The following is a 20,961-nucleotide window of genomic DNA, read 5'->3' as shown; positions in this document are numbered from 1 at the left end:
ACTTTGAGTTGTCCTTATGTTAAGTCCTGTCGTCTATCTAAAGGATATCCAGTCAGAGCCATTGGAGTTGGTTAAAGGGGTCCCACAAGGTTCTATACTTGGTCCATTACTGTTCACGCTCTACATAAACAATATCGGTGATGAGATAAGAAAGTGTCAAATTCATTTATATGCTGATGACATTTACGTATGTACTCTATTGCTTCAACGGCTGACCAAGCATTATCATTATTGGAGACCGATTTTAAGATATTACAAGGGTCTTTTATACAGCTTTATACAGCTGAAACTAGTTTTAAATGCAAAGAAAACACATTTTATGATTTTTAATAGGTTCAAAAAGTTGGTTGAAAATACACTTGCACTTACGAGCTTAGATGGTTCTCAAATTAATCAGGTCTCTGCATATAAATACTTAGGGATATGGTTGGATGATGAACTGTCTTTTAAAATGCATATTGATGAACTTTGTAAAACGGCTAAAAATCAAGCTAGGCTTCCTCTATAGAAACAGGATATGTTTGTCCCCTACAAATAGAAGACAAATTGTGCAAGCTACTTTTATGTCTGTTATAGATTATGGGGCTATTATTTACATGCATGCTACGGCATCAACACTTAAATCGCTGCATGCTACTTATCATTGCGCACTTAGGTTTATTATTACGGGTGCTAGCTACAGAACTCACCACTGTGTTTTATATCAAAATGTGGGTTGGACTTCGCTGTCCGTGAGACAAGAACAACATGCTCTCGTGTTTGTCTATAAAACACTTCTGAATAAGCTACCTTCTTATTTATCATCACTCATCAATATTAGAATTAGAATTCCTAAAACCAGGTCGCAAGCATGGATTATACTCTAGGCCCATGCGATTTCCACAGAGTTGGGTATGGCTGCCTTTTCCTGTTATGCTCCTTGCCTATAGAATAACCTGCAGACTAAACTTAAACTTGAGACTCTTGTCCCCCTTGCTCATTTATAATATTTATTGGAGCATTTTTATTTTTGAATTGGGGCGGCAGAGTAGACTAGTGGTTAAAGCGTTGGACTAGCAGCCGAAAGGTTGCAAGTTCAAATCCCCGAGCTGACAAGGTACAAATCAAGGTACAAATCTGTCGTTCTGCCCCTGAACAGGCAGTTAACCCACTGTTCCTAGGCTGTCATTGAAAATAAGACATTTTTTTATTTATTTTATTGCTTGTAACTGTTTTGGGTAATGCAAGTTCTTGTGCTGTTAGTAGAATAACCTGTTAGGGGAATAACCTGTTAGTAGAATAACCTGTTAGTAGAATAACCTGTGAGGGGAATAACCTGTTAGTAGAATAACCTGTGAGGGGAATAACCTGTTAGTAGAATAACCTGTTAGGGGAATAACCTGTGAGGGGAATAACCTGTTAGTAGAATAACCTGTTAGGGGAATAACCTGTTAGTAGAATAACCTGTTAGTAGAATAACCTGTTAGGGGAATAACCTGTTAGGGGAATAACCTGTTAGGGGAATAACCTGTGAGGGGAATAACCTGTTAGTAGAATAACCTGTTAGTAGAATAACCTGTTAGTAGAATAACCTGTTAGGGGAATAACCTGTTAGGGGAATAACCTGTTAGGGGAATAACCTGTTAGTAGAATAACCTGTTAGGGGAATAACCTGTTAGGGGAATAACCTGTTAGTAGAATAACCTGTGAGGGGAATAACCTGTTAGGGGAATAACCTGTTAGGGGAATAACCTGTTAGGGGAATAACCTGTTAGGGGAATAACCTGTTAGGGGAATAACCTGTGTGTAAATGTAACAATCTGTTGCTGTATTTTTTTATGTGTTATCTGTAATGGTTTTGTTTGTCTTGTGTAGTTTCTTAATCATTGTACCTAAACTGTATGTGTAAACATGTATACGCAGGGCCCAGCTGTAAAAGAGACCTTGGTCTCAGTCTGTGTTCCTTGTTGAAATAAAGGTAGAATAATAATAATCTGGCTATGCCAAATGGCTGTGGGCTACATTAGTTAATTTAGCAGACAGGATTTGCTTAGAATTCCGTGGCATTATTTTATAGTATGAAGAATACAAAATGAACAAAGCTGAATTAAATAGAAAGGATCTTTTCTCCAAACAATGAGAAATTGCGCACATATGGCTATTCTGTGTTGAGTGGATAACAAAGAAATGGGTATCATTAATTTGGAGTTATTAATGTAACTTTAGTTGTTCCATAAACGTTGGGATAAATGTTTAGATGTACTTCTCCCAGAGTGCTGAGCGCCCCGAATTTTTTTATTTATTAATTTTTTTACCTTTATTTTACTAGGCAAGTCAGTTAAGAACAAATTCTTATTTTCAATGACGGCCTAGGAACAGTGGGTTAACTGCCTGTTCAGGGGCAGAACGACAGATTTGTACCTTGTCAGCTCGGGGAATTGAACTTGCAACCTTTCTGGTCCAACGAATCACTGCTCACTTACATCACTCTCCATCATATGATCGGGTGTTTCTCACAGGCTACAAGTGAAGACAGACACATCGGGGACGCAACTGTGTGTGTCCTTATCCAATTCTGAGGTGCATATTGAAGATATTTGAAGAACTGTCCAGATTTACTTTCGTCAGCCAACAAGATGAGTAGGCCTAACAAACAGCAAAAGCACTAGCCTATGTCAATCAACTATCCCCATCGTACAAAAGTTTGAGATTGAAACATTCTGTTTCATGGAAACATGGCACCCTTGGGATATGTTGTCGGAGTCGGTACAGCCACAGGATTCTTCATAGGTCGCACCGACAGAAATAAAAATCTCAAAATCATTGGCCACATTAATAAATGGATCAGTAGTCACTTTAATAATGTCACTTTAATAATGATGTTTACATATCTTAACATACTCATCTCATGTGTATATACTGTATTTTATACTATCTATTGCATCTTGCCTATGCCGCTCGGTTATTGCTCATCCATATATTTATTTATATGTACATATTCATCTTCCATCCCTTTAGATTTGTGTGTATCAGGTAGTTGTTGTGGAATTGTAAGATTACTTGTTAGATATTACTGCACTGTCGGAACTAGATCACAAGCATTTCGCTACACCCACGTTAACATCTGCTAACCATGTGTATGTGACCAATACAATTTGATTTGATTTGATTAGGCAAAAGGAATGGCAAATAAGTCTGGCTGCACAACCAATTGGCAAACGTACTGCAAATTGAGAAATCATGTGACTAAACTGAATAAATAGAAGAAGAATTATACTATGAAACAAATATAAATAGAATGATAATAAAAAGCTTTGGAGCACCTTCAATGAGGCAAACACAGCTTCATCATTCATTGAATCAGATGGCTCATTCATAACAAAAGTGACTGATATTGCCAACTACTTTAATGTTTTTTTCATTGGCAAGATTAGCAAATTTAGGTATGACATGCCAGCAACAAATGCTGACACTACACATCCAACTATATCTGACCAAATTATGAAAGACAATCATTTTAATTTTGAACTCCGTAAATTGAGTGTGGAAGAGGTTAAAAAAGTATTGTTGTCTACCAATAATGACAAGTCACCAAAGTCTGACAACTTGGATGGAAAATTACTGAGGATAGTAGCGGATGATATTGCCAGTCCTATTTGCTATATCTTCAATTTAAGCCTACTAGAAAGTGTGTGCCCTCAGGCCTGGAGGGAAGAAAAAGTAATTCCGCTACCTAAGAATAGTAAAGCCTATAGTCAACGAATCAGCTTGTTACCAACCCTTAGTAAAGTTTTAGAAAAAATGGTATTTGACCAGATACGAAAGTATTCACGCCCTTGGCATTTTTCCTATTTTGTTGCCTTACAACCTCTTTTTTGAATCATTTGATTTACACAACATGCCTACCACTTTGAAGATGCAACATATTTTTCATTGTGAAACAGACAAGAAATCAGAAAACTTGAGCGTGTATAACTATTCACTCCCCCAAAGTCAATACTTTATAGAAGAACCTTTTACAGCAATTACAGCTGCAAGTCTCTTGGAAGATGTCTCTATAAGCTTAGCACATCTAGCCACTGGGATTTTTGCCCATTCTTCAAGGCAAAACTGCTCCAGCTTCTTCAAGTTGGATGGGTTCCGCTGGTGTACAGCAAATCTTTAAGTCATACCACAGATTCTCAATTGGATTGAGGTCTGGACTTTGACTAGGCCATTCCAAGACATTTAAATGTTTCCCCTTAAACCACTTGAGTGTTGCTTTAGCGGTATGTTTATGGTCATTGTCCTGTTGGAAGGTGAACCTCTGTCCCAGTCTCAAATCTCTGGAAGACAAGCAGGTTTCCCTCAAGAATTTCCCTGTATTTAGCGCCATCCATCATTCCTTCAATTCTGACCAGTTTCCCAGTCCCTGCCAATGAAAAACATCACCACAGCATGATGTTGCCACTACCATGCTTCACTGTGGGGATAGTGTTCTCAGGGTGATGAGAGGTGTTGGGTTTGCCCCAGACATAGCGTTTTCCTTGATGGCCAAAAAGCTCAATTTCAGTCTCATCTGACCAGAGTACCTTCTTCCATATGTTTGGGGAGTCTCCCACATGCCTTTTGGCGAACACCAAACGTGTTTACTTATTTCTTTCTTTAATCAATGGCTTTTTTTCACACACCTGTAAAGCCCAGCTCTGCGGAGTACAGTGCCTTGCAAAAGTTAAATGAAAAAAAATGTAAAACGGAAAAGTGGTACGTGCATATGTATTAACCCCCTTTGCTATTATGCCTTAAATAAGATCTGGTGCAACCAATTATCTTCACAAGTCACATAATTAGTCAAATAAAGTCCACCTGTGTGCAATCTGTGTCACATGATCTGTCACATGATATCAGTATATATATATCTGTTCTGAAAGGCCCCAGAGTCTGCAACACCACTAAGCAAGGGGCACCACCAAGCAAGCGGCACCATGAAGACCAAGGAGCTCTCCAAACAAGTCAGGGACAACGTTGTGGAGAAGTACAGGGTTATAAAAAAATATCTGTAACTTTGAACATCCCACTGAGCACCATTAAATCCATTATTAAAGAATGGAAAGAATATGGCACCACAGCAAACCTGCCAAGAGAGGGCCGCCCACCAAAACTCACAGACCAGGCAAGGAGGGCATTAATCAAAGAGGCAACAAAGAGACCAAAGATAACCCTGAAGGAGCTGCAAAGCTCCATAGCGGAGATTGGAGTATCTATCCATAGGACCACTTTCTCTCCTGGCTCAAAGTAGAGGAGAGATTGACTTCATCACTACTTGTATTTCTGAGAGGTATTGACTTGTTGGAAGCACAGAGCTGTCTGTTTAAATGACTAGCACACATCTCAGACACCGATGCATACCCCACAATACATGCCACCTGAGGTCTCTTCACAGAAAAGACTATGGGAGGCGCACAGTACTACATAGAGCTATGACTACATGGAACTCTATTCCACATCAGGTAACTGATGCAAGAAGTGGAATCAGATTTTAAAAAACAGATAAAAATACACCTTATGGAACAGCGGGGTCTGTGAAGCAACATAAACATAGGCGCAATTTTAACATTTAATCCTAGTAAAAATTCTGTCTTAGGTCAGTTAGGATCACCACTTTATTTAAGAATGTGAAATGTCAGAATAATAGAAGAGAGAATGATTTATTTAGCTTTTATTTCTTTCATCACATTCCCAGTGGGCCAGAAGTTTACATACAATCAATTCGTATTTGGTAGCATTGCCTTTAAATTGTTTAATTTGGGTCAAACATTTTGGGTAGCCTTCCACAAGCTTCCCACAATAAGTTGGATGAATTTTGGCTCATTCCTCCTGACAGAGCTGGTGTAACTGAGTCAGGTTTGGAGGCCTCCTTGCTTGCACACGCTTTTTCATTTCTGCCCACACATTTTCTATGGGATTGAGGTCAGGGCTTTGTGATGGCCACTCCAATACCTTGATTTTCCTTAAGCAATTTTGCCACAACTTTGGCAGTATGCTTAGGGCCATTGTTCATTTGGAAGACCCATTTGCGACCAAGCTTTAACTTGATGATGTTGCATCAATACATCCACATTTTCCTACCTCATGATGCCATCTATTTTGTGATGTGCATCAGTCCTTCCTGCAGCAAAGCACCCCCACAACATGATGCTGCCACCCCCGTGCTTCACGGTTGCGATGGGGTTCTTTGGCTTGTAAGTCTCCCCCTTTTTCTTCCAAACATAACGATGGTCATTATGACCAAACAGTTCTATTTTTGTTTCGTCAGACCAGAGGACGTTTCTCCAAAAAGTACGATCTTATTCCCCATGTGCAGTTGCAAACCGTAGTCTGGATTTTTTTAATGGCGGTTTTGTAGCAGTGGCTTCTTCCTTGCTGAGCAGCCTTTCAGGTTATGTCGATATAGGACTCATTTTACTGTGGATATAGATACTTTTGTACCCATTTCCTCCATTATCTTCACAGGGTCCTTTGTTGTTGTTCTGGGATTGATTTGCACTTTTCGCACCAAAGTACGTTCATCTCCATGAGACAGAACGTGTCTCCTTCATGAGTGGTATGACGCTGTGTGGTCCCATGGTGTTTGTACTTGCATACTATTGTTTGTACAGATGAACATGGTACCTTCCAAGCATTTGGAAATTTCTCCCAAGGTCTTGCCTGATTTCTTTTGATTTTCCCATGATGTCAAGCAAAGGCGAACTGAGTTTGAAGATAGACCTTGAAATACATCCACAGGTATACCTCCAATTGCCTCAAATTATGTCAATTAGCCTATCAGAAGCTTCTAAAGCCATGACATCATTATCTGGAATTTTTCAAGCTGTTTAAAAGGCACAGTAAACTTAGTGTATGTAAACTTCTGAACCACTGGAATTGTGATACAGTGAATTATAAGTGAAATAATTTGTCTGTAAATAATTTTGGGAAAAATTACTTGTGTCATGCATAAAGTAGATGTCCTAACCAACTTGCCAAAACTATAGTTTATTAACAAGAAATTTGTGGAGTGGTTGAAAAATGAGTTTTAATGACTCCAACCGAAGTGTCTGTAAACCTCCGACTTCAACTGTACATCGAAATGTTGTTAATACACAAAGTAAGCAAAAACCGTATCTAATTTGCATATTCATAATGAGTTTGCAGCAAAATTGGCACAACAAAACACATTTTTACATGAAAATATGAGATTGTTCAGCAAATTGGCCAAAGAATTGCCACTTCTGTCTGACAGAAGCCAGTTTTTTTTCGGTAAGGGTTAGCATTCCTACACATGCCCCTCCGAGCAGGGTATGATGTATGATGAAATGAGAGCAGGCGTGTGATAGCTTGTGATCATTTTATTCCATTGAAATTGTTATTCTTAATTTTTAAAACTTATTTGTATTCTTATTGTTGTCACATAGTTGAGAGGTGTACCTGCAAGTAAGCATTTCATTGCACCGGGTACACCATGTGTATATGTAAAATAAATTTGATTCTATTTTGGATCCTATTTTGATATCAATGAAGAGAGAATGACGGAAGGTACACATGAGAGGACACAACCGAGGATTGGTGCCATGGAGGGATGGTTAAAATATGTTGGCTGGTTCTATAGGGGAGTTCTCTTACCAATACCTTAAGAGCACTGTCTGCATACCTGTCAATAACACTTAAGCAATTCATGTTTTCAATAGGTCTAACTCTATCTCAATTGGGCTAACCTGAATAGAAATTGATAGGTTTGAAGCAGTTGGATAGATTTACTTAAAATCTACAGGTATTTTTGTATATCTGCAGAGGTCTCTGGCCATACTGGTTAACATTACATTATTTCTCTAAGGGCATGCTGTTGTGTCCTACTGTACCTCTCCAGATTCTCTGCGTCTTTGCCCGGTTCTGCCTTCCCGATACCAAACTTAGACTTCAGAGAGCGGGAGCGGGCAATGACCATCTCCACCGCAATCAGCTGGCTGATCACATCCTATTGGAGACAAATACAGTCACTGAGGACTGGGGTGGGTGGTAGGAGTTTGGGGTGCAGGATTGGAAAGGCGTATCAACTTGCCACTCACCTCCAGTTTCTTGTAGTCTGGGCTGGGGTGGCGCAGCAGCTTACCGGCATGAGAGGTGGCCTGTTGGATGGCCTTTCTTGCAGATAGGATGTCCTCTTCGGACTCTGGACAGGATGGAGAGAATGAGAGAGAGCGAGAGAGTGACTGAAAGAGAGAGAGGAAGATGGACACGGGGAAAGAGGGAGAGAGATATTCAGCAGCTGTCACTCATCCTCCTCCTTTTCCTTGAGGATGGCAGCGTGGAGGATGCAAGGCAGGGGATGGCAGGTCAGGTCTGCTGGCTTCTGTACTGCCAAGTAGTGCAGCACCTAGGGGAGAGGAGGAATATAGAAAACAAACACTCTCTCGCTTACAGCCATTATGATTGCAGAGGTTGTTAGGGCAAGGTACTTGACATTTCAAAAGGCATTGCTCTTTTATGGAACTGGTTCATCTGCTTCTTTTGACTTATAGAGGCTGCCTGCCATATAAATGCAACTGACCCATTTCTAAGCCACGCTCCATAATTACGGACAACTAATCGCAGCTCTTGAATGGATAGCAACTGTCATCGAGTCCAACACCTCACGTTCAAGCTCGTTCAAGCTCACGTTTGAAACACATCAAAGGCATTACAAAAATGAAGAGTTTTCATCCAAAAACAAATAGTTTGAATGGCTAAATAATTGAACAGTGCAACAGGGGTACTTCCTGCTGTTGTTTAAAATGCAGAGACTATACTTTTGTTATATTGTTTGCTAGCTCTTGACCACCCAATGTTGCTAATGCTAGCCAGTTAATATAACTAGCTTTTTCAAAATGTTAGCTAGCTAGCAATTTTGTCATGTTATGAATACAACTCTAGTCTGCTGTCGACATCAGAATGCGTTTTCAGAGCACTAGTTAGATCCAAAAGTGGTTAGTAACTTTGGCTGCATGCTGACAGTGCATTCAGAGCCATCCAGTGGATAGCCACACTTTAACCTTCATTTTACCAGGTTCCCGTGAAGCAATTGTAATGACAATGTTGTGTCTTTGGCTATGCCGGATTAAGTGATATGACATGCTATCCTATTAAAATAATTTCTCTGTAATTAATATTACCTGATTGAGCTAATCATGTAAATGTAATTAAATAGAAAGTCGGGGAACCACAAAATAATATTTTTGGAGCAGTTATCTTCCGAATAAACTCTTAAAGACCTAGTAATATTTTACATAAATAGCAGTCAATATTAATCGTCACCTTATTATTTCAGTCTCATCTGAAAGTTGTAAATTCTTGGATGTCTTCACAAACCCTGGCTAACAAGTTGAATCAGCAATACAAAATTGGGTTTAATTATTTATTTACTAAATACCTAACTAATCACACAGAATTACATATACACAGAATGAATCATACCTTGATTACAAATGAAGTCATAAAGGAAAACGTCCCTTGCGGGCGGAACAGATATGACAAAGAAAAGGGGGCTGGGTTTGAGTGAAAGAGCGGGAAGACTTGAGGAACAAAGGGAGAAGCGATGTCTCCATCGTAAATACAGTATCTTATGCATTCTAAATTACCACCCATTTGGAAAAGGAAAATGCAATAAATATTTACTCTGAGCTGCGTTTCAGTAGGTTGGTGGTAGATGGAAGGCCTTTGAAGAATGTATCTGCTGGTAAATTGGATACGTTGTAGTAACGTTGTTGTGTGGTAGACGGGATACTCTGTCTGTTCTTCCCTAGCCCACGTTTGCAGCTGCTTTTGCTAACTCAACGGCTAGGAGGTATCACTTCTGCAGTGAATAAGAGTTCAAAGTTCATACCATTCGCAACCAAAGCTCACGCTGAGATTGGCTTCATTCTGTAGTTATTATCTGAACCATTCTGACATCGGTCTGTCGTCCTCACATCCTCGGAACAGCAGGTTACATTTTCGTCAAAGCTTTATATAGTGGAGCGAGAAGGGTGTGTTTGAAAGGTTTTATAACCCATGTCTCTTCACAGGGGCGAGCCACTGATTGAGCAGAGCCCTAACCTTATGAAAACCCAAATCTCTCATTTGGAAGCTAAAATTACATTTAATCTTTTCACCAATAATTTTATATTCAAACATTTAAATTGAACAACAATTCCATGTGAATCCGATAACTACAATGTGCAGATTTTCCACTGTAGAGTTTATGGGGGGGGGGGGGGGGGGGTATTTATGACTGTCATAAACCTACCCCCAGGCCAACGTCATGACAACAGTCCATTATAACATACCAGAGCATCTCACTTTTTACCTAAATCTCATTTAAATTATACAATTTAACTACGACGTTGTCTTGTCACCAGTCTGAAGTATAGCCATATCTAATGTCGTACATTTATAATTAGGAGGTTTTATTATCTGTTTTAACAAACCTTGTTTATTTTTGTACTTAAGAATTGTATATATTGTTTATATCGTTAATATATCGTTAATTGTATATATCGTTTTTTTCTGGTGTGGTTTTCATATAAGCCCTTGTGCTTCCAGCCACACATGCACACCGTTTATATATTTATTTGTTTCGCGGTTTATCAATTGTTTTTCTTTCGCGCAAATAAATTAAACAACATTCTTATTAAAACTAAAAGTAGTCTGTATTTAATTTCATTATGTATTAAAACCACAGGATTTCATCAGTGGTTAGAAGGGAGAATTGGGCTTCCCGGGAAAATGTTGTCTGAGGTTGCAACAGTAAAAAAGGGAGGCGGGGCTTGGCGAAGGGTCAAATGTGTTGGTTGGCAACTCTGCATTTTAAGGATACTGCTCTTAATCCAACGCAGGGTCATTCGTAATTTTTTTTGTGTGAGTCAGTGATGAGATTCCAGAAACACAATCTGATTTGGTATACCCTAATGACACACAACCCTTCAGGCTCTGTTGCACTGGGATAGAACAAACGGCACAGCACAGCACTCTAAAGATGTTGCAGAGTGACTTCCTTGTGGTGATGATCTTGACTGCAATCAGTGTGGAATATAGAAGCACTCCTGTCGTCTACCTACCTAAGAGGACAACTTAGTGGAGCAGCAAAAAAATGTAAATCAGAAAATTAATTCCAAACTAAATCGGTGCACCTGGAGTTTACCCAAAAGAGCCGGCTGGCTGGCGGCAGACGGATGAAGGACGCAGTGCTGATGATGACCGACCTTCCAAGGCCCAGCAAGGTTCCCCTGAACTCAGTTTAAACTCTCAGCGAGGGTACCCGTGGCAGGGAGGGGAGGGACACCTGTGTGTGTGTGTGTGTGTGTGTGTCTAATAGCAGGGACACCTTGTGTTCTGACCTACTTCTACCAGCACTGCGTGGTGATTGGCTGAAACAGGGACAAACAGGCAGAGTGTGTAGTGAACCTGGGAGGGGTCAGTTCTCTGAGCTGGCAGCCCTGAGCTTCAGGACAGGCGGAGCTGACATTCACTGAGTCTCAGTTGAGCAGCTCAAAATGGAAAAGTATTACCTGTCACAGTCAGAAGCCTTTTTCTCCTAGTGACATAAAAACATGATTGCCCCTAAAAAACAACAAATCCCTTTGAAAAAATGGCCTGTGGCATCAATGAGTCAGAAACATTTATTCTAGTGTAAAAATGTACTACAAAGTCAGTCAGTTTTGTCTAAAAACGGAATTTGTAACCTGAGTGCATCACAATGAGTACATGAAGGTTGGGTTTGGACTACAGTTATGTCAGCAATTCATGCCCCTTTTTGCCTATTAACCTGGGTCTCGACCCCGCCCTGTGCAACTGGGTACTGGACTTCCTGACGGGCCGCCCCCAGGTGGTGAGGGTAGGCAACAACATCTCCTCCCCGCTGATCCTCAACACTGGGGCCCCACAAGGGTGCGTTCTGAGCCCTCTCCTGTACTCCCTGTTCACCCACGACTGCGTGGCCACGCACGCCTCCAACTCAATCATCAAGTTTGCGGACGACACAACAGTGGTAGGCTTGATTACCAACAACGACGAGACGGCCTACAGGGAGGAGGTGAGGGCCCTCGGAGTGTGGTGTCAGGAAAATAACCTCACACTCAACGTCAACAAAACTAAGGAGATGATTGTGGACTTCAGGAAACAGCAGAGGGAACACCCCCCTATCCACATCGATGGAACAGTAGTGGAGAGGGTAGCAAGTTTTAAGTTCCTCGGCATACACATCACAGACAAACTGAATTGGTCCACTCACACAGACAGCATCGTGAAGAAGGCGCAGCAGCGCCTCTTCAACCTCAGGAGGCTGAAGAAATTCGGCTTGTCACCAAAAGCACTCACAAACTTCTACAGATGCACAATCGAGAGCATCCTGGCGGGCTGTATCACCGCCTGGTATGGCAACTGCACCGCCCTCAACCGTAAGGCTCTCCAGAGGGTAGTGAGGTCTGCACAACGCATCACCGGGGGCAAACTACCTGCCCTCCAGGACACCTACACCACCCGATGCTACAGGAAGGCCACAGGAAGGCCAAGATCATCAAGGACATCAACCACCCGAGCCACTGCCTGTTCACCCCGCTGTCATCCAGAAGGCGAGGTCAGTACAGGTGCATCAAAGCTGGGACCGAGAGACTGAAAAACAGCTTCTATCTCAAGGCCATCAGACTGTTAAACAGCCACCACTAACATTGAGTGGCTGCTGCCAACACACTGTCAATGACACTGACTCAACTCCAGCCACTTTAATAATGGGAATTGATGGGAAATGATGTAAATATATCACTAGCCACTTTAAACAATGCTACCTTATATAATGTTACTTACCCTACATTATTCATCTCATATGCATACATATATACTGTACTCTATATCATCGACTGCATCCTTATGTAATACATGTATCACTAGCCACTTTAACTATGCCACTTTGTTTACATACTCATCTCATATGTTATACTGTACTCGATATCATCTACTGTATCTTGCCTATGCTGCTCTGTACCATCACTCATTCATATATCCTTATGTACATATTCTTTATCCCCTTACACTGTGTATAAGACAGTCGTTTTTTGGAATTGTTAGTTAGATTACTTGTTCGTTATTACTGCATTGTCGGAACTAGAAGCACAAGCATTTCGCTACACTCGCATTAACATCTGCTAACCATGTGTATGTGACAAATAAATTTGATTTGATTTTGATTTGATTTAACACGTGGTGGCACCGAGCTTCCTGGGAAAAGACTGGGTGAGTTCGCTTTGCATGGCCCAGTGATAGTCTAGTATCATAGCAGCATAGCCAATGATACTGTGATGTAACTAATTAAATACATAGCCTCTACGTAACACGTTATGTGAGAAGAAGATTTGCATAGCTAACGTTGCACCTGAAGACAAGTTTGATTCCTGATGTTAGCTAACTAGCTTATAATCAATCAAACCCGATGACATGCTTGATGCACGCTACCAGCTTTCATTCAATAATGTTTCAACACGAACTGGCTGACTATGGTCCTTGTTTGTTGTGATTGAATGGCAAAGACACACCCAAGAAACACCCACATCAAACCACACCCCCAAGACAACCCTTGTTTGCCTTCTGTCATGGCCGCTAACATTTCTTAATGAGCTTTGATGGAAAAACAAGGCCAAATCAGGAAGTGCAGTTGACGTTTAAATCATAGTCAGTGATTGACAATGCACAATGGCTTTGGATAGAAGCTGCCCTTAGGCAGAGCTCATCCTACCCAAACCCTAACCTTGGGGGGGAAAAATCCAAACTGAACTTATCCTACCCAAACGCTAACCTTGGGGGGGGGGGGGGGAATCCAAACTGAACTTATGCTACCCAAGTTCTACTGCCTGACAACTCAAAGTGAATTCATCCACTGCTCTAAGTTCACTACATACTTCCGTCTGAGACTGCAATCGTTGAAGTTATTTGTGGTGATGTCAAAATGAGGGGTGTTGTACAAAACAAATCCATCAGCGATTGGATCATCTCTAACCAATCAAAGTATCAAAACCAATGACAAATGTCAAAACGCCGCTTTACCCACGTGTGTTCTGGCTCTGGTCCAACCCATCGGTTTCTGGGACCAATCAAAACGGTTAGAATGTGTTTTGTATTCTAGAAATCGCCAGGGAGGTACTCAAATCCAGACTCATTGCAGAGAAAACTAACATCAGTGGGCATGGCATAGCGTTTGGCCGGAGCAAGGAGTTTGGGTAGCCAGGCAACAAATCCTAACCTTCATTGGAAAAATCGCAATCTCAGTTTATCCTCCCCAAATCCTTTGTGGGAAAAACACCAAACTGAACTCAAGTTCATATTGAGGGGCAACTTCATCCAAATCAAATCAAATTAATTTATATAGCCCTTCGTACATCAGCTGATATCTCAAAGTGCTGTACAGAAACCCAGCCTAAAACCGCAAACAGTAAGCAAAGCAGGTTTAGAAGCACGGTGGCTAGGAAAAACTCCCTAGAAAGGCCAGAACCTAGGAAGAAACCTAGAGAGGAACCAGGCTATGTGGGGTGGCCAGTCCTCTTCTGGCTATGCCGGGTAGAGATTATAACAGAACATGGCCAAGTTGTTCAAATGTTCATAAATGACCAGCATGGTCAAATAATAATAATCACAGTAGTTGTTGAGGGTGCAGCAAGTCAGTACCTCGGGAGTAAATGTCAGTTGGCTTTTCATAGCCGATCATTAAGAGTATCTCTACCACTCCCGCTGTCTCTAGAGAGTTGAAAACAGCAGGTCTGGGACAGGTAGCACATCCGGTGAACAGGTCAGGATTCCATAGCCACAGGCAGAACAGTTGAAACTGGAGCAGCAGCACGGCCAGGTGGACTGGGGACAGCAAGGAGTCATCATGCCAGGTAGTCCTGAGGCATGGTCCTAGGGCTCAGGTCCTCCGAGAGAGAGAAAGAAAGAGAGAATTAGAGAATTAGAGAGAGCACACTTAAATTCACACAGGACACCGAATAGGACAGGAGAAGTACTCCAGATATAACAAACTGACCCTAGCCCCCCGACACATAAACTACTGCAGCATAAATACTGGAGGCTGAAACAGGAGGGGTCAGGAGACACTGTGGCCCCATCCGATGATACCCCCGGACAGGGCCAAACAGGAAGGATATAACCCCACCCACTTTGCCAAAGCACAGCCCCCACACCACTAGAGGGATATCTTCAACCACCAACTTACCATCCTGAGACAAGGACGAGTATAGCCCACAAAGATCTCCACCACGGCACAACCCAAGGGGGGGGGGGGGGGCAACCCAGACAGGTAGATCACATCAGTGACTCAACCCACTCAAGTGACGCACCCCTCCTAGGGACGGCATGAAAGAGCACCAGTAAGCAAGTGACTTAGCCCCTGTAATAGGGTAGGGTTAGAGGCAGAGAATCCCAGTGGAAAGAGGGGAAGCGGCCAGGCAGAGACAGCAAGGGAGGTTCGTTGCTCCAGAGCCTTTACATTCACCTTCACACTCCTGGGCCAGACTACACTCAATCATACTGTATGACCCACTGAAGAGATGAGTCTTCAGTAAAGACTTAAAGGTTGAGACAGAGTCTTTATTTATTTATTTATATTTATTTTACCTTTATTTAACTAGGCAAGTCAGTTAAGAACAAATTCTTATTTTCAATGACGGCCTAGGAACAGTGGGTTAACTGCCTGTTCATTATGTTTTCGAATGACATCCCCAAGAGGTAAAATATATTGTGAATCCTACTTCTGTTCGGTGCTCATCGATGCCTACCGTCTCAGCCTACTAGACAATGCTTTCTCTGTTCATTAAGTTACAATGGACAATACTATTCTAAATGCTCCTATGTCCATACCTTCTCAGCTTCCTTGGTGTCGTCAAACAGGCGAGCAGGGGTGGTCTGCGAGCAGGGGTGGTCTTGGCTGTGGCCCACGCCTCCATCCACATGTTCCCCGGGATCTTCATCCTGGCACTCAGGTCACCCCTGACCACCGTGTCCACGCTCTCGTCCACCACCTCCTCCTCAAAGTAGTCCCTGGGGGAGTACCACCGCACAAAGTCCTCCAGGGTACAGCCCGGATTCGCTGCCTGACACAGAATCAGACACAGGCAGGCATGTCAATGTTTCATTATGTTTCTGAGCTCTACACAGTCAATACAGTGCCTTCAGAAAGTATTCATACCCCTAGACGTATTCCATATTTTTGTTGGGTTACAGCCTGAATTCAAAATGGATTAAATATTTGTTTTCTTCTTACCCATCTACACACAATAACCATAATGACAAAGTGAAAACATGTTTTTTGAAATGTAATGCACATTTACTGAAAATGAAATCCAGAAACATCTCATTTATATAAGTTTTCACACCCCAGAGTCACTACTTTGTAGAAGAACCTTTGGCAGCGATTCCAGCTGTCAGTCTTACTGGGTAAGTCTCTAAGAGCTTTGGATTGTGCAACATTTTCCCATTATATTCTTCACAATTCTTCAAGCTCTGTCAAATTGGTGGTTGATCATTGCTAGACAACCAATTCTTAGGTCTTGCCTTAGATTTTTAAGTAGATTTAAGTCAAAACTGTAACTCGGACACTCAGTAACATTCACTGTGTTCTTGGTAAACAAATACAGTGTAGATTTGGACTTGTGTTTTAGGTTATTGTCCTGCTGAAAGGTTAATTCATCTCTGTGTCTGATGAAAAAGCAGACAACCAGGTTTTTATCCTGAAAAACTCTCTAGTCCTTAACGATTACAAGCATACCAATAACATGATGCAGCCACCACTATGCTTGAAAATATGGAAAGTGGTACTCCATAATGTGTTTTAATGCCCATGCAACTTATGTGACTTTTTAGGATACTTATTGAGTCAAGACATTTCAGGTTTTTATTTTGTATTAGTTTGTAAAAAAAATCTAAAAACATAATTCCACTTTGGCATTATGGGGAATTGTGTGTAGGCCAGTGACACAAAATCTCAACTTAATCCATTTTAAAATCAGGCTGTAACACAACAAAATGTGGAACAAGTCAAGCGGTGTGAATACTTTCTGAAGTCACTATAAGTTTGGCACAGAGGAGACCACTCAATCTCAGTGAAGCAACAGTAGATGGATTGATGACAATGAGGCTAAAGCATGAATAACTGAGACAGGAGCTCTCCTCCGTAGCCTGGGGGCCCAGGACAGGAAAAACAGAGACACAGACAGACAGGAGCTCTCCTCAGTAGCCTGGGGGCCCAGGACAGGAAAAACAGAGACACAGACAGACAGGAGCTCTCCTCCGTAGCCTGGGGGCCCAGGACAGGAAAAACAGAGGCACAGACAGACAGGAGCTCTCCTCAGTAGCCTGGGGGCCCAGGACAGGAAAAACAGAGACACAGACAGACAGGAGCTCTCCTCAGTAGCCTGGGGGCCCAGGACAGGAAAAACAGAGACACAGACAGACAGGAGCTCTCCTCCGTAGCCTGGGGGCCCAGGACAGGAAAAACAGAGGCACAGACAGACAGGAGCTCTCCTCAGTAGCCTGGGGGCCCAGGACAGGAAAAACAGAGGCACAGACAGACAGGAGCTCTCCTCCGTAGCCTGGGGGCCCAGGACAGGAAAAACAGAGACACAGACAGACAGGAGCTCTCCTCAGTAGCCTGGGGGCCCAGGACAGGAAAAACAGAGACACAGACAGACAGGAGCTCTCCTCAGTAGCCTGGGGGCCCAGGACAGGAAAAACAGAGACACAGACAGACAGGAGCTCTCCTCAGTAGCCTGGGGGCCCAGGACAGGAAAAACAGAGACACAGACAGACAGGAGCTCTCCTCAGTAGCCTGGGGGCCCAGGACAGGAAAAACAGAGACACAGACAGACAGGAGCTCTCCTCCGTAGCCTGGGGGCCCAGGACAGGAAAAACAGAGGCACAGACAGACAGGAGCTCTCCTCAGTAGCCTGGGGGCCCAGGACAGGAAAAACAGAGACACAGACAGACAGGAGCTCTCCTCAGTAGCCTGGGGGCCCAGGACAGGAAAAACAGAGACACAGACAGACAGGAGGCTTCTCCTCTGCTGATGTCCCCCTGCGGAAGAAGTGTGTGTCTGTGTTTGTGTGTGCATGTGACGCGTGTGTGTTTGTATACATGTGTCCGCGTGTGTGTGCACAACACACTGAGTTGAGGAGGGGGCTGGTATGTGCTGCATGGCTGTCATATTACCCACCATTCATCAGCGGTCCATCCTCCCTACTCTGCACCGGCAGGGACTGGGATAATTAAAGCTAAAATGCCAGATTATGCTTGGCTAAGCACAATTGCACACAGAGCCGGTTGGCCCCGGCCCCGAGACAGCTCACACTAAATTTAGAGGCCATTCTAACTCAACTAATCGCTATACCTGAGTACACAACATTCTTCTTCCTCTAGTTTATAACCTCTCTCCCTCCCTCCCTCTCTTGTCAGCTGTTGTTGGAGCTCAGAGAGGACAGAAGAAGAAGAGGTTGAGAAGAACATACTCCAAAGTAGAGCATTTAGTGGGCCAGTTAAAAACAGACCGGGGTAATGCGACAAAAAGTTGCGACTGTGCCCCTCCGACAGAACACTATTTGTCAGCGTTTGTTACCGTTGGGAACAAAGGGGGTGGAGCCGGAAGTCCCATCAGAGACGTTTAAAGATGGTGACCTGATGTTCCGAACCTCTTGGGTCCAACAGCAAGTTAGCAGGTGAGGCTGAATGCTACTCAGCAGAAAAATGTGGTATGGTGACAACAGAGATTAATTCAGCTTGTTTTGGCCTGTTTCTATAACTTTAATGGAGCTATTAAATGTAACTTGGCTAAATGCATTCAAGATACATTCATAGTGGGATTGTAAAGAGCTGTTTTGTAGATTTGTCCTCATGACAAAGGAAGGAAATTGACTTTAATCTTCAAAAGCATTTTCAGTACCAGTCAAAAGTTTGGACACACCTACTCATTCAAGGGTTTAGTGAATAGTGAATACATCAAAACTATGAAATAACACATATGGAATCATGTAGTAACCCAAAAATTATTTTATGAGTAGGCACCCTTTGCCTTGATGATAGATTTGCACACTCTTGTCATTCTCTCAACCAGATTCACCTGGAATGCTTTCCCAACCGTCTTGAAGGAGTTCCCATATATGCTGAGAACTTGTTGGCTGCTTTTCCTTCACTATGCGGTCCAACTCATCCCAAACCATCTCAATTGGGTTGAGGTTTGCTGATTATGGAGGCCAGGTTATCTGATGCAGCACTCCATCACTTTCCTTCTTGATCAAATAGCCTTTACACAGCCTAGAGGTGTGTTTTGGGTGATTGTCCTGTTGAAAAACAATTTATAGTCTCACAAAGCATTTATAGTCTCACTAATCCCAAACCAGATGGGATGGTGTATCGCTGCAGAATGCTGTGGTAGCCATGCTGGTTAAGTGTCACCGGCAAAGCACCCCCACACCATCACACCTCCTCCTCCATGCTTTACGTGGGAACCACACATGCGTAGATAATTCGTTCACCTACTCTGCGTCTCACAAAGACACAGCGGTTGGAACCAAAAATCTAAAATTCGGGCTCATCAGACCAAAGGACAGATTTCCACCAGTCTAATGTCCATAGCTTGTGTTTCTTGGCCCAAGCAAGTCTCTTCTTATTATTGCTGTCCTTTAGTAGTGGTTTCTTTTCAGCAATTTGACCATGAAGGCCTGATTCACGCAGTCTCCTCTGAACAGTTGATGTTGAGATGTGTCTGTTACTTGAATACTGTGAAGCATTTATTTTGGCTACAATTTCTGAGGCTGGTAACTTTAATGAACTAATCCTCTGCAGCAGAGGTAACTCTGGGTCTTCCTTTCCTGTGGCGGTCTTCATGAGAGCCAGTTTCATCATAGTGCTTGATGGTTTTTGAGACTGCACTTGAAGAAACGTTCAACATTCTTAATTTTCCGCATCGACTGACCTTCATGTCTTAAAGTAATGATGGACTGTCATTTCTCTTTGCTTATTTGATATGTTCTTGACATAATATGGACTTGGTCTTTTACCAAATAGGGCAATATTCTGTATAACACCTCTATCTTGTCACAACATAACTGATTGGCTCAAATGCATGAAGGAAAGAAATTCCACAAATTAACTTTTAACAAGGCACACCTGAAATGCATTCGAGGTGACTACCTCATGAAACTGGTTGAGAGAATGCCAAGAGTGTGCAAACCTGTCATCAAGGCAAAGCGTGGCTACTTTGAAGAATCTCAAATATATTTTGATTTGTTTCTCACTTTTTTGGTTACTACATGATTCCATATGTGTCATTTTATAGTTTTGATGTCTTCACTATTATGTTACAATGTAGAAAATAGTAAAAAATAAAGAAAAACCCCTGAATGAGTCGGTGTTTACATTTTTTACTGGTACTGTATGTGTTGAGTTTTCTATGTCCCGTGTGGCTCAGTTTATAGAGCATGGTGCTTTGCAATGCCTTCGATTCCCACGGGGGACCAGTATGAAAAAGCACCTAAATGTATACACTCACTAATGCAAGTCACTCTGGATAAGAGTGTCTAGTAAATTGTAAGATGTATTAATCCTGATACTGTTACTGACATAACATCAACCACTATTATTCAACACCATGGAGGCTTCACATGGAGATACTTCCAAAATGAAATTATTTTAAGTGCATTTAGTACTAAAACAGACATCAGCTAAATAAGACACACCCAACATAATATCTAATACGAAGCATTTCATTGATATTGATAACACAATTAGCATGCCCTCCACTGTGCCACTGTGAGAGATGAGGGAGATTGTGAGAATCTAATCAAACGCCCCCCCCCCCTGTCTGACACACTGACTGACCGAGAGGTCTGAGACCACTAATAGGCTCCTGTGCCACTCACCCAGTCTGGGTGGCAGTGAGTGTGTGTGTTTGTGTGCCTCTCTGTGTGTGTGCCTGTG

General features: G+C 42.3%; 1 pseudogene; it reads right to left on the bottom strand.

Annotated features, from left to right (window-relative positions):
* Positions 1-20,961, bottom strand: part of LOC109870753 (rab3 GTPase-activating protein catalytic subunit-like) — an 81,355-nt pseudogene that overhangs the window by 23,973 nt on the left and 36,421 nt on the right.

This window comes from Oncorhynchus kisutch, linkage group LG26 (genome assembly GCF_002021735.2).
Source record: "Oncorhynchus kisutch isolate 150728-3 linkage group LG26, Okis_V2, whole genome shotgun sequence".
In the NCBI taxonomy this organism is placed as follows: domain Eukaryota; kingdom Metazoa; phylum Chordata; class Actinopteri; order Salmoniformes; family Salmonidae; genus Oncorhynchus; species Oncorhynchus kisutch.
The sequence above is the reverse complement of the archived record's forward strand: the minus strand, read 5'-3'. Positions and strand labels throughout refer to the sequence as shown.